Below are 14,272 nucleotides of genomic sequence, written 5' to 3'. Positions count from 1 at the left end.
AACTCGCGAATATCTCCGAAACGGTTCGATAGAATGTCGCAAATTTTGGTGTGAAAGGTCTCCCTATTTTTACCTACAAACCTTCCAAATTTGGTAGTCCTAGCTTCCATAGTTTTTTTATGACGAATTTTTGAATGTTTAAAAAATAGCCCAAAAATCGAACGGAAATTCCCTACAGAAACTCCATTCGCGAATTTTAAAAATCCGAGATAGCCAAAATGTTGCCCTCGAAGAGTCCATCAATTTAAGAAAGAAGTTTCTCTCTAAGCCCAATAGGACCCGACTTTCATAGGGTCAAAGTTCACGAATTTGACACATTTCGGCCGCGACAATTCCCTATAACCGTTGCACCGAATTTCAAACCGCTCACACAGTACTTCCCATTGAGACACATGAACAATCCCCAGCAAGCGTTTTCTCGTAGCTCAATTTTTGGACCCGGCGCAAGCGACCGAATTTTCGATGGGGGCCGCCCCAATGGTCACGGAAATGGGCCAAACTTTGACCCCCCATATCTCGGGCCCTAATTGTCCGATCGACTTGAAATTTGAAACGTGGCCTAACAGGGTTTCGGCCTTCCTCCACATGCTCGCCAATCGCGGCTCACCACGGGGGCTCCGGGCCTTTTCGCCGTAATGTTAAAACAAAAACTCGCGAATATCTTCGAAACGGTTCGATAGAATGTCGCAAATTTTGGTGTGAAAGGGCTCCCTATTTTTACATACAAACCCTCCAAATTTGGTAGTCCTACCTTCCATAGTTTTTTTATGGCGAATTTTTGAAGGTTTAAAAAATAGCCCAAATTTCGAACGGAAATTCCCTACAGAAACTCCATTCGCGAATTTTAAAACTCCGAGATCGCCAAAATGTTGCTCTCGAAGAGTACATCAATTTAAAAAAAAGGTTTCTCTCTAAGCCCAATGGGACCCGACTTTCATAGGGTCAAAGTTCACGAATTTGACACATTTCGGCCGCGACAATTCCCTATAACCGTTGCACCGAATTTCACACCGCTCACACAGTACTTCCCATTGAGACACATGAACAATCCCCAGCAAACGTTTTCTCGTAGCTCAATTTTTGACCCCGGCGCAAGCGAACGAAATTTCGATGGGGGCCGCCCCAATGGTCACGGAAATGGGCCAAACTTTGACCCCCCATATCTCGGGCCCTAATTGTCCGATCGACTTGAAATTTGAAACGTGGCCTAACGGGGTTCGGCCTTCCTCCACATGCTCGCCAATCGCAGCTCACCATGGGGGCTCCGGGTCTTTTCGCCGTAAAATTAAACAAAAACTCGCGAATATCTCCGAAACGGTTCGATAGAATGTCGCAAATTTTGGTGTGAAAGCGCTCCCTATTTTTTCCTACAAACCCTTCAAATTTGGTGGTCCTAGCTTCCATAGTTTTTTTATGGCGAATTTTTGAAGGTTTAAAAAATAGCCCAAAAATCGAACGGAAATTCCCTACAGAAACTCCATTCGCGAATTTTAAAAATCCGAGATAGCCAAAATGTTGCTCTCGAAGAGTCCATCAATTTAAGAAAAAATTTCTCTCTAAGCCCAATAGGACCCGACTTTCATAGGGTCAAAGTTCACGAATTTGACACATTTCGGCCGCGACAATTCCCTATAACCGTTGCACCGAATTTCAAACCGCTCACACAGTACTTCCCATTGAGACACATGAACAATCCCCAGCAAGCGTTTTCTCGTAGCTCAATTTTTGGACCCGGCGCAAGCGACCGAATTTTCGATGGAGGCCGCCCCAATGGTCACGGAAATGGGCCAAACTTTGACCCCCCATATCTCGGGCCCTAATTGTCCGATCGACTTGAAATTTGAAACGTGGCCTAACAGGGTTTCGGCCTTCCTCCCCATGCTCGCCAATCGCGGCTCACCATGGGGGGTCCGGGCCTTTTCGCCGTAAAATTAAACAAAAACTCGCGAATATCTCCGAAACGGTTCGATAGAATGTCGCAAATTTTGGTGTGAAAGGGCTCCCTATTTTTTCCTACAAACCCTTCAAATTTGGTGGTCCTAGCTTCCATAGTTTTTTTGTGGCGAATTTTTGAAGGTTTAAAAAAAAGCCCAAAAATCGAACTGAAATTCCCTACAGAAACTCCATTCGCGAATTTTAAAACTCCGAGATAGCCAAAGTGTTGCTCTCGAAGAGTACATCAATTTAAAAAAAAAGTTTCTCTCTAAGCCCAATAGGACCCGACTTTTATAGGGTCAAAGTTCACGAATTTGACACATTTCGGCCGCGACAATTCCCTATAACCGTTGCACCGAATTTCACACCGCTCACACAGTACTTCCCATTGAGACACATGAACAATCCCCAGCAAACGTTTTCTCGTAGCTCAATTTTTGACCCCGGCGCAAGCGAACGAAATTTCGATGGGGGCCGCCCCAATGGTCACGGAAATGGGCCAAACTTTGACCCCCCATATCTCGGGCCCTAATTGTCCGATCGACTTGAAATTTGAAACGTGGCCTAACGGGGTTCGGCCTTCCACCACATGCTCGCCAATCGCAGCTCACCATGGGGGCTCCGGGTCTTTTCGCCGTAAAATTAAACAAAAACTCGCGAATATCTCCGAAACGGTTCGATGGAATGTCGCAAATTTTGGTGTGAAAGCGCTCCCTATTTTTTCCTACAAACCCTTCAAATTTGGTGGTCCTAGCTTCCATAGTTTTTTTATGGCGAATTTTTGAAGGTTTAAAAAATAGCCCAAAAATCGAACGGAAATTCCCTACACAAACTCCATTCGCGAATTTTAAAAATCCGAGATAGCCAAAATGTTGCTCTCGAAGAGTCCATCAATTTAAGAAAAAATTTCTCTCTAAGCCCAATAGGACCCGACTTTCATAGGGTCAAAGTTCACGAATTTGACACATTTCGGCCGCGACAATTCCCTATAACCGTTGCACCGAATTTCAAACCGCTCACACAGTACTTCCCATTGAGACACATGAACAATCCCCAGCAAGCGTTTTCTCGTAGCTCAATTTTTGGACCCGGCGCAAGCGACCGAATTTTCGATGGGGGCCGCCCCAATGGTCACGGAAATGGGCCAAACTTTGACCCCCCATATCTCGGGCCCTAATTGTCCGATCGACTTGAAATTTGAAACGTGGCCTAACAGGGTTTCGGCCTTCCTCCCCATGCTCGCCAATCGCGGCTCACCATGGGGGGTCCGGGCCTTTTCGCCGTAAAATTAAACAAAAACTCGCGAATATCTCCGAAACGGTTCGATGGAATGTCGCAAATTTTGGTGTGAAAGGGCTCCCTATTTTTTCCTACAAACCCTTCAAATTTGGTGGTCCTAGCTTCCATAGTTTTTTTGTGGCGAATTTTTGAAGGTTTAAAAAAAAGCCCAAAAATCGAACTGAAATTCCCTACAGAAACTCCATTCGCGAATTTTAAAACTCCGAGATAGCCAAAGTGTTGCTCTCGAAGAGTACATCAATTTAAAAAAAAAGTTTCTCTCTTAGCCCAATAGGACCCGACTTTTATAGGGTCAAAGTTCACGAATTTTACACATTTCGGCCGCGACAATTCCCTATAACCGTTGCACCGAATTTCAAACCGCTCACACAGTACTTCCCATTGAGACACATGAACAATCCCCCGCAAGCGTTTTCTCGTAGCTCAATTGTTGACCCCGGCGCAAGCGTCCGAAATTTCGATGGGGTCACGGAAATGGGCCAAATTTTGACCCCCCATATCTCGGGCCCTAATTGTCCGATCGACTTGAAATTTGAAACGTGGCCTAACAGGGTTTCGGCCTTCCTCCCCATGCTCGCCAATCGCGGCTCACCATGGGGGCTCCGGGCCTTTTCGCCGTAATGTTAAAACAAAAACTCGCGAATATCTCCGATACGGTTCGATAGAATGTCGCAAATTTTGGTGTGAAAGGGCTCCCTATTTTTACCTACAAACCCTCCAAATTTGGTGCTAGTAGTTTCCATAGTTTTTTTATGGCGAATTTTTGAATTTTTAAAAAATAGCCCAAAAATCGAACGGAAATTCCCTACAGAAACTCCATTCGCGAATTTTAAAAATCCGAGATTGCCAAATGTTGCTCTCGAAGAGTACATCAATTTAAAAAAAAAACGTTTCTCTCTAGGCCCAATAGGACCCGACTTTCATAGGGTCAAGGTTCACGAATTTGACACATTTCGGCCGCGACAATTCCCTATAACCGTTACACCGAATTTCAAACCGCTCACACAGTACTTCCCATTGAGACACATGAACAATCCCCACCAAGCGTTTTCTCGTAGCTCAATTTTTGGACCCGGCGCAAGCGACCGAATTTTCGATGGGGGCCGCCCCAATGGTCACGGAAATGGGCCAAACTTTGACCCCCCATATCTCGGGCCCTAACTGTCCGATCGACTTGAAATTTGAAACGTGGCCTAACAGGGTTTCGGCCTTCCTCCCCATGCTCGCCAATCGCGGCTCACCATGGGGGCTCCGGGCCTTTTCGCCGTAATGTTAAAACAAAAACTCGCGAATATCTCCGAAACGGTTCGATAGAATGTCGCAAATTTTGGTGTGAAAGGGCTCCCTATTTTTACCTACAAACCCTCCAAATTTGGTAGTCCTAGCTTCCATAGTTTTTTTATGGGGAATTTTTGAAGGTTTAAAAAACAGCCCAAAAATCGAACGGAAATTTCCTACAGAAACTCCATTCGCGAATTTTAAAAATCCGAGATTGCCAAAATGTTGCTCTCGAAGAGTACATCAATTTAAAAAAAAACGTTTCTCTCTAGGCCAAATAGGACCCGACTTTCATAGGGTCAAGGTTCACGAATTTGACACATTTCGGCCGCGACAATTCCCTATAACCGTTGCACCGAATTTTAAACCGCTCACACAGTACTTCCCATTGAGACACATGAACAATCCCCCGCAAGCGTTTTCTCGTAGCACAATTGTTGACCCCGGGGCAAGCGTCCGAAATTTCGATGGGGTCACGGAAATGGTCACGGAAATGGACCAAATTTTGACACCCCATATCTCGGGCCCTAATTGTCCGATCGACTTGAAATTTGAAACGTGGCCTAACAGGGTTTCGGCCTTCCTCCCCATGCTCGCCAATCGCGGCTCACCATGGGGGGTCCAGGCTGTTTCGCCGTAATGTTAAAACAAAAACTCGCGAATATCTCCGAAACGGTTCGATAGAATGTCGCAAATTTTGGTGTGAAAGGTCTCCCTATTTTTACCTACAAACCTTCCAAATTTGGTAGACCTAGCATCCATAGTTTTTTTATGACGAATTTTTGAATGTTTAAAGAATAGCCCAAAAATCGAACGGAAATTCCATACAGAAACTCCATTCGCGAATTTTAAAAATCCGAGATAGCCAAAATGTTGCCCTCGAAGAGTCCATCAATTTAAGAAAGAAGTTTCTCTCTAAGCCCAATAGGACCCGACTTTCATAGGGTCAAAGTTCACGAATTTGACACATTTCGGCCGCGACAATTCCCTATAACCGTTGCACCGAATTTCAAACCGCTCACACAGTACTTCCCATTGAGACACATGAACAATCCCCAGCAAGCGTTTTCTCGTAGCTCAATTTTTGGACCCGGCGCAAGCGACCGAATTTTCGATGGGGGCCGCCCCAATGGTCACGGAAATGGGCCAAACTTTGACCCCCCATATCTCGGGCCCTAATTGTCCGATCGACTTGAAATTTGAAACGTGGCCTAACAGGGTTTCGGCCTTCCTCCCCATGCTCGCCAATCGCGGCTCGCCACGGGGGCTCCGGGCCTTTTCGCCGTAATGTTAAAACAAAAACTCGCGAATATCTCCGAAACGGTTCGATAGAATGTCGCAAATTTTGGTGTGAAAGGGCTCCCTATTTTTACATACAAACCCTCCAAGTTTGGTAGTCCTACCTTCCATAGTTTTTTTATGGCAAATTTTTGAAGGTTTAAAAAATAGCCCAAATTTCGAACGGAAATTCCCTACAGAAACTCCATTCGCGAATTTTAAAACTCCGAGATCGCCAAAATGTTGCTCTCGAAGAGTACATCAATTTAAAAAAAAGGTTTCTCTCTAAGCCCAATGGGACCCGACTTTCATAGGGTCAAAGTTCACGAATTTGACACATTTCGGCCGCGACAATTCCCTATAACCGTTGCACCGAATTTCACACCGCTCACACAGTACTTCCCATTGAGACACATGAACAATCCCCAGCAAACGTTTTCTCGTAGCTCAATTTTTGACCCCGGCGCAAGCGAACGAAATTTCGATGGGGGCCGCCCCAATGGTCACGGAAATGGGCCAAACTTTGACCCCCCATATCTCGGGCCCTAATTGTCCGATCGACTTGAAATTTGAAACGTGGCCTAACGGGGTTTCGGCCTTCCTCCACATGCTCGCCAATCGCAGCTCACCATGGGGGCTCCGGGTCTTTTCGCCGTAAAATTAAACAAAAACTCGCGAATATCTCCGAAACGGTTCGATAGAATGTCGCAAATTTTGGTGTGAAAGCGCTCCCTATTTTTTCCTACAAACCCTTCAAATTTGGTGGTCCTAGCTTCCATAGTTTTTTTATGGCGAATTTTTGAAGGTTTAAAAAATAGCCCAAAAATCGAACGGAAATTCCCTACAGAAACTCCATTCGCGAATTTTAAAAATCCGAGATAGCCAAAATGTTGCTCTCGAAGAGTCCATCAATTTAAGAAAAAATTTCTCTCTAAGCCCAATAGGACCCGACTTTCATAGGGTCAAAGTTCACGAATTTGACACATTTCGGCCGCGACAATTCCCTATAAACGTTGCACCGAATTTCAAACCGCTCACACAGTACTTCCCATTGAGACACATGAACAATCCCCAGCAAGCGTTTTCTCGTAGCTCAATTTTTGGACCCGGCGCAAGCGACCGAATTTTCGATGGGGGCCGCCCCAATGGTCACGGAAATGGGCCAAACTTTGACCCCCCATATCTCGGGCCCTAATTGTCCGATCGACTTGAAATTTGAAACGTGGCCTAACAGGGTTTCGGCCTTCCTCCCCATGCTCGCCAATCGCGGCTCACCATGGGGGGTCCGGGACTTTTCGCCGTAAAATTAAACAAAAACTCGCGAATATCTCCGAAACGGTTCGATAGAATGTCGCAAATTTTGGTGTGAAAGGGCTCCCTATTTTTTCCTACAAACACTTCAAATTTGGTAGTCCTACCTTCCATAGTTTTTTTATGGCGAATTTTTGAAGGTTTAAAAAATAGCCCAAATTTCGAACGGAAATTCCCTACAGAAACTCCATTCGCGAATTTTAAAACTCCGAGATCGCCAAAATGTTGCTCTCGAAGAGTACATCAATTTAAAAAAAAGGTTTCTCTCTAAGCCCAATGGGACCCGACTTTCATAGGGTCAAAGTTCACGAATTTGACACATTTCGGCCGCGACAATTCCCTATAACCGTTGCACCGAATTTCACACCGCTCACACAGTACTTCCCATTGAGACACATGAACAATCCCCAGCAAACCTTTTTTTGTAGCTCAATTTTTGACCCCGGCGCAAGCGAACGAAATTTCGATAGGGGCCGCCCCAATGGTCACGGAAATGGGCCAAACTTTGACCCCCCCCATATGTCGGGCCCTAATTGTCCGATCGACTTGAAATTTGAAACGTGGCCTAACGGGGTTTCGGCCTTCCTCCACATGCTCGCCAATCGCAGCTCACCATGGGGGCTCCGGGTCTTTTCGCCATAAAATTAAACAAAAACTCGCGAATATCTCCGAAACGGTTCGATAGAATGTCGCAAATTTTGGTGTGAAAGCGCTCCCTATTTTTTCCTACAAACCCTTCAAATTTGGTGGTCCTAGCTTCCATAGATTTTTTATGGCGAATTTTTGAAGGTTTAAAAAATAGCCCAAAAATCGAACGGAAATTCCCTACAGAAACGCCATTCGCGAATTTTAAAAATCCGAGATAGCCAAAATGTTGCTCTCGAAGAGTCCATCAATTTAAGAAAAAATTTCTCTCTAAGCCCAATAGGACCCGACTTTCATAGGGTCAAAGTTCACGAATTTGACACATTTCGGCCGCGACAATTCCCTATAACCGTTGCACCGAATTTCAAACCGCTCACACAGTACTTCCCATTGAGACACATGAACAATCCCCAGCAAGCGTTTTCTCGTAGCTCAATTTTTGGACCCGGCGCAAGCGACCGAATTTTCGATGGGGGCCGCCCCAATGGTCACGGAAATGGGCCAAACTTTGACCCCCCATATCTCGGGCCCTAATTGTCCGATCGACTTGAAATTTGAAACGTGGCCTAACAGGGTTTCGGCCTTCCTCCCCATGCTCGCCAATCGCGGCTCACCATGGGGGGTCCGGGCCTTTTCGCCGTAAAATTAAACAAAAACTCGCGAATATCTCCGAAACGGTTCGATAGAATGTCGCAAATTTTGGTGTGAAAGGGCTCCCTATTTTTTCCTACAAACCCTTCAAATTTGGTGGTCCTAGCTTCCATAGTTTTTTTATGCCGAATTTTTGAAGGTTTAAAAAAAAGCCCAAAAATCGAACTGAAATTCCCTACAGAAACTCCATTCGCGAATTTTAAAACTCCGAGATAGACAAAATGTTGCTCTCGAAGAGTACATCAATTTAAAAAAAAAGTTTCTCTAAGCCCAATAGGGCCCGACTTTCATAGGGTCAAAGTTCACGAATTTGACACATTTCGGCCGCGACAATTCCCTATAACCGTTGCACCGAATTTCAAACCGCTCACACAGTACTTCCCATTGAGACACATGAACAATCCCCAGCAAACGTTTTCTCGTAGCTCAATTTTTGACCCCGGCGCAAGCGAACGAAATTTCGATGGGGGCCGCCCCAATGGTCACGGAAATGGGCCAAACTTTGACCCCCCATATCTCGGGCCCTAATTGTCCGATCGACTTGAAATTTGAAACGTGGCCTAACAGGGTTTCGGCCTTCCTCCCCATGCTCGCCAATCGCGGCTCACCATGGGGGGTCCGGGCCTTTTCGCCGTAAAATTAAACAAAAACTCGCGAATATCTCCGAAACGGTTCGATAGAATGTCGCAAATTTTGGTGTGAAAAGGCTCCCTATTTTTTCCTACAAACCCTTGAAATTTGGTGGTCCTAGCTTCCATAGTTTTTTTATGGCGAATTTTTGAATGTTTAAAAAATAGCCCAAAAATCGAACGGAAATTCCCTACAGAAACTCCATTCGCGAATTTTAAAAATCCGAGATTGCCAAAATGTTGCTCTCGAAGAGTACATCAATTTAGAAAAAAAAGTTTCTCTCTAGGCCCAATAGGACCCGACTTTCATAGGGTCAAAATTCACGAATTTGACACATTTCGGCCGCGACAATTCCCTATAACCGTTGCACCGAATTTCAAACCGCTCACACAGTACTTCCCATTGAGACACATGAACAATCCCCCGCAAGCGTTTTCTCGTAGCTCAATTGTTGACCCCGGCGCAAGCGTCCGAAATTTCGATGGTGTACGGAAATGGGCCAAATTTTGACACCCCATATCTCGGGCCCTAATTGTCCGATCGACTTGAAATTTGAAACGTGGCCTAACAGGATTTCGGCCTTCCTCCCCATGCTCGCCAATCGCGGCTCACCATGGGGGCTCCGGGACTTTTCGCCGTAATGTTAAAACAAAAACTCGCGAATATATCCGAAACGGTGCGATAGAATGTCGCAAATTTTGGTGTGAAAGGGCTCCCTATTTTTACCTACAAACCCTCCAAATTTGGTGCTAGTAGTTTCCATAGTTTTTTTATGGCGAATTTTTGAAGGTTTAAAAAACAGCCCAAAAATCGAACGGAAATTTCCTACAGAAACTCCATTCGCGAATTTTAAAAATCCGAGATTGCCAAAATGTTGCTCTCGAAGAGTACATCAATTTAGAAAAAAAAGTTTCTCTCTAGGCCCAATAGGACCCGACTTTCATAGGGTCAAAATTCACGAATTTGACACATTTCGGCCGCGACAATTCCCTATAACCGTTGCACCGAATTTCAAACCGCTCACACAGTACTTCCCATTGAGACACATGAACAATCCCCCGCAAGCGTTTTCTCGTAGCTCAATTGTTGACCCCGGCGCAAGCGTCCGAAATTTCGATGGGGTCACGGAAATGGGCCAAATTTTGACACCCCATATCTCGGGCCCTAATTGTCCGATCGACTTGAAATTTGAAACGTGGCCTAACAGGATTTCGGCCTTCCTCCCCCTGCTCGCCAATCGCGGCTCACCATGGGGGCTCCGGGACTTTTCGCCGTAATGTTAAAACAAAAACTCGCGAATATCTCCGAAACGGTTCGATAGAATGTCGCAAATTTTGGTGTGAAAGGGCTCCCTATTTTTACCTACAAACCCTTCAAATTTGGTGGTCCTAGCTTCCATAGTTTTTTTATGGCGAATTTTTGAAGGTTTAAAAAATAGCCCAAAAATCGAACGGAAATTCCCTACAGAAACTCCATTCGCGAATTTTAAAACTCCGAGATAGACAAAATGTTGCTCTCGAAGAGTACATCAATTTAAAAAAAAAGTTTCTCTCTAAGCCCAATAGGACCCGACTTTCATAGGGTCAAAGTTCACGAATTTGACACATTTCGGCCGCGACAATTCCCTATAACCGTTGCACCGAATTTCAAACCGCTCACACAGTACTTCCCGTTGAGACACATGAACAATCCCCAGCAAGCGTTTTCTCGTAGCTCAATTTTTGACCCCGGCGCAAGCGACCGAAATTTCGATGGGGGCCGCCCCAATGATCACGGAAATGGGCCAAACTTTCACCCCCCATATCTCGGGCCCTAACTGTCCGATCGACTTGAAATTTGAAACGTGGCCTAACAGGGTTTCGGCCTTCCTCCCCATGCTCGCCAATCGCGGCTCACCATGGGGGCTCCGGGCGTTCCGCCGTAATGTTGAAACAAAAACTCGCGAATATCTCCGAAACGGTTCGATAGAATGTCGCAAATTTTGGTGTGAAAGGGCGCCCTATTTTTACCTACAAACCATCCAAATTTGGTAGTCCTAGCTTCCATAGTTTTTTTATGACGAATTTTTGAAGGTTTAAAAAATAGCCCAAAAATCGAACGGAAATTCCCTACAGAAACTCCATTCGCGAATTTTAAAAATCCGAGATTGCCAAAATGTTGCTCTCGAAGAGTACATCAATTTAGAAAAAAAAGTTTCTCTCTAGGCCCAATAGGACCCGACTTTCATAGGGTCAAAGTTCACGAATTTGACACATTTCGGCCGCGACAATTCCCTATAACCGTTGCACCGAATTTCAAACCGCTCACACAGTACTTCCCATTGAGACACATGAACAATCCCCCGCAAGCGTTTTCTCGTAGCTCAATTGTTGACCCCGGCGCAAGCGTCCGAAATTTCGATGGGGTCACGGAAATGGTCACGGAAATGGGCCAAATTTTGACACCCCATATCTCGGGCCCTAATTGTCCGATCGACTTGAAATTTGAAACGTGGCCTAACAGGATTTCGGCCTTCCTCCCCATGCTCGCCAATCGCGGCTCACCATGGGGGGCCCAGGCCTTTCGCCGTAATGTTGAAACAAAAACTCGCGAATATCTCCGAATTGGTTCAATAGAATGTCGCAAATTTTGGTGTGAAAGGGCGCCCTATTTTTACCTACAAACCCTCCAAATTTGGTAGTCCTAGCTTCCATAGTTTTTTTATGACGAATTTTTGAATGTTTAAAAAATAGCCCAAAAATCGAACGGAAATTCCCTACAGAAACTCCATTCGCGAATTTTAAAAATCCGAGATAGCTAAATTGTTGCTCTCGAAGATTCCATCAATTTAAAAAAAAAGTTTCTCTCTAAGCCGAATAGGACCCGACTTTCATAGGGTCAAAGTTCACGAATTTGACACATTTCGGCCGCGACAATTCCCTATAACCGTTGCACCGAATTTCAAACCGCTCACACAGTACTTCCCATTGAGACACATGAACAATCCCCAGCAAGCGTTTTCTCGTAGCTCAATTTTTGGACCCGGCGCAGGCGACCGAATTTTCGATGGGGGCCGCCCCAATGGTCACGGAAATGGGCCAAACTTTGACCCCCCATATCTCGGGCCCTAATTGTCCGATCGACTTGAAATTTGAAACGTGGCCTAACAGGGTTTCGGCCTTCCTCCCCATGCTCGCCAATCGCGGCTCACCATGGGGGGTCCGGGCCTTTTTGCCGTAAAATTAAACAAAAACTCGCGAATATCTCCGAAACGGTTCGATAGAATGTCGCAAATTTTGGTGTGAAAGGGCTCCCTATTTTTTCCTACAAACCCTTCAAATTTGGTAGTCCTACCTTCCATAGTTTTTTTATGGCGAATTTTTGAAGGTTTAAAAAATAGCCCAAATTTCGAACGGAAATTCCCTACAGAAACTCCATTCGCGAATTTTAAAACTTCGAGATCGCCAAAATGTTGCTCTCGAAGAGTACATCAATTTAAAAAAAAGGTTTCTCTCTAAGCCCAATGGGACCCGACTTTCATAGGGTCAAAGTTCACGAATTTGACACATTTCGGCCGCGACAATTCCCTATAACCGTTGCACCGAATTTCACACCGCTCACACAGTACTTCCCATTGAGACACATGAACAATCCCCAGCAAACGTTTTCTCGTAGCTCAATTTTTGACCCCGGCGCAAGCGAACGAAATTTCGATGGGGGCCGCCCCAATGGTCACGGAAATGGGCCAAACTTTGACCCCCCATATCTCGGGCCCTAATTGTCCGATCGACTTGAAATTTGAAACGTGGCCTAACGGGGTTTCGGCCTTCCTCCACATGCTCGCCAATCGCAGCTCACCATGGGGGCTCCGGGTCTTTTCGCCGTAAAATTAAACAAAAACTCGCGAATATCTCCGAAACGGTTCGATAGAATGTCGCAAATTTTGGTGTGAAAGCGCTCCCTATTTTTTCCTACAAACCCTTCAAATTTGGTGGTCCTAGCTTCCATAGTTTTTTTATGGCGAATTTTTGAAGGTTTAAAAAATAGCCCAAAAATCGAACGGAAATTCCCTACAGAAACTCCTTTCGCGAATTTTAAAAATCCGAGATAGCCAAAATGTTGCTCTCGAAGAGTCCATCAATTTAAGAAAAAATTTCTCTCTAAGCCCAATAGGACCCGACTTTCATAGGGTCAAAGTTCACGAATTTGACACATTTCGGCCGCGACAATTCCCTATAACCGTTGCACCGAATTTCAAACCGCTCACACAGTACTTCCCATTGAGACACATGAACAATCCCCAGCAAGCGTTTTCTCGTAGCTCAATTTTTGGACCCGGCGCAAGCGACCGAATTTTCGATGGGGGCCGCCCCAATGGTCACGGAAATGGGCCAAACTTTGACCCCCCATATCTCGGGCCCTAATTGTCCGATCGACTTGAAATTTGAAACGTGGCCTAACAGGGTTTCGGCCTTCCTCCCCATGCTCGCCAATCGCGGCTCACCATGGGGGGTCCGAGCATTTTCGCCGTAAAATTAAACAAAAACTCGCGAATATCTCCGAAACGGTTCGATAGAATGTCGCAAATTTTGGTGTGAAAGGGCTCCCTATTTTTTCCTACAAACCCTTCAAATTTGGTGGTCCTAGCTTCCATAGTTTTTTTATGCCGAATTTTTGAAGGTTTAAAAAATAGCCCAAAAATCGAACTGAAATTCCCTACAGAAACTCCATTCGCGAATTTTAAAACTCCGAGATAGACAAAATGTTGCTCTCGAAGAGTACATCAATTTAAAAAAAAAGTTTCTCTAAGCCCAATAGGGCCCGACTTTCATAGGGTCAATGTTCACGAATTTGACACATTTCGGCCGCGACAATTCCCTATAACCGTTGCACCGAATTTCAAACCGCTCACACAGTACTTCCCATTGAGACACATGAACAATCCCCAGCAAACGTTTTCTCGTAGCTCAATTTTTGACCCCGGCGCAAGCGAACGAAATTTCGATGGGGGCCGCCCCAATGGTCACGGAAATGGGCCAAACTTTGACCCCCCATATCTCGGGCCCTAATTGTCCGATCGACTTGAAATTTGAAACGTGGCCTAACAGGGTTTCGGCCTTCCTCCCCATGCTCGCCAATCGCGGCTCACCATGGGGGGTCCGGGCCTTTTCGCCGTAAAATTAAACAAAAACTCGCGAATATCTCCGAAACGGTTCGATAGAATGTCGCAAATTTTGGTGTGAAAAGGCTCCCTATTTTTTCCTAC

This window comes from Stegodyphus dumicola, chromosome X2 (genome assembly GCF_044657685.1).
Source record: "Stegodyphus dumicola isolate Sdum_Otavi_A_Nest chromosome X2, ASM4465768v1".
NCBI lineage: Eukaryota > Metazoa > Arthropoda > Arachnida > Araneae > Eresidae > Stegodyphus > Stegodyphus dumicola.
The sequence above is the reverse complement of the archived record's forward strand: the minus strand, read 5'-3'. Positions refer to the sequence as shown.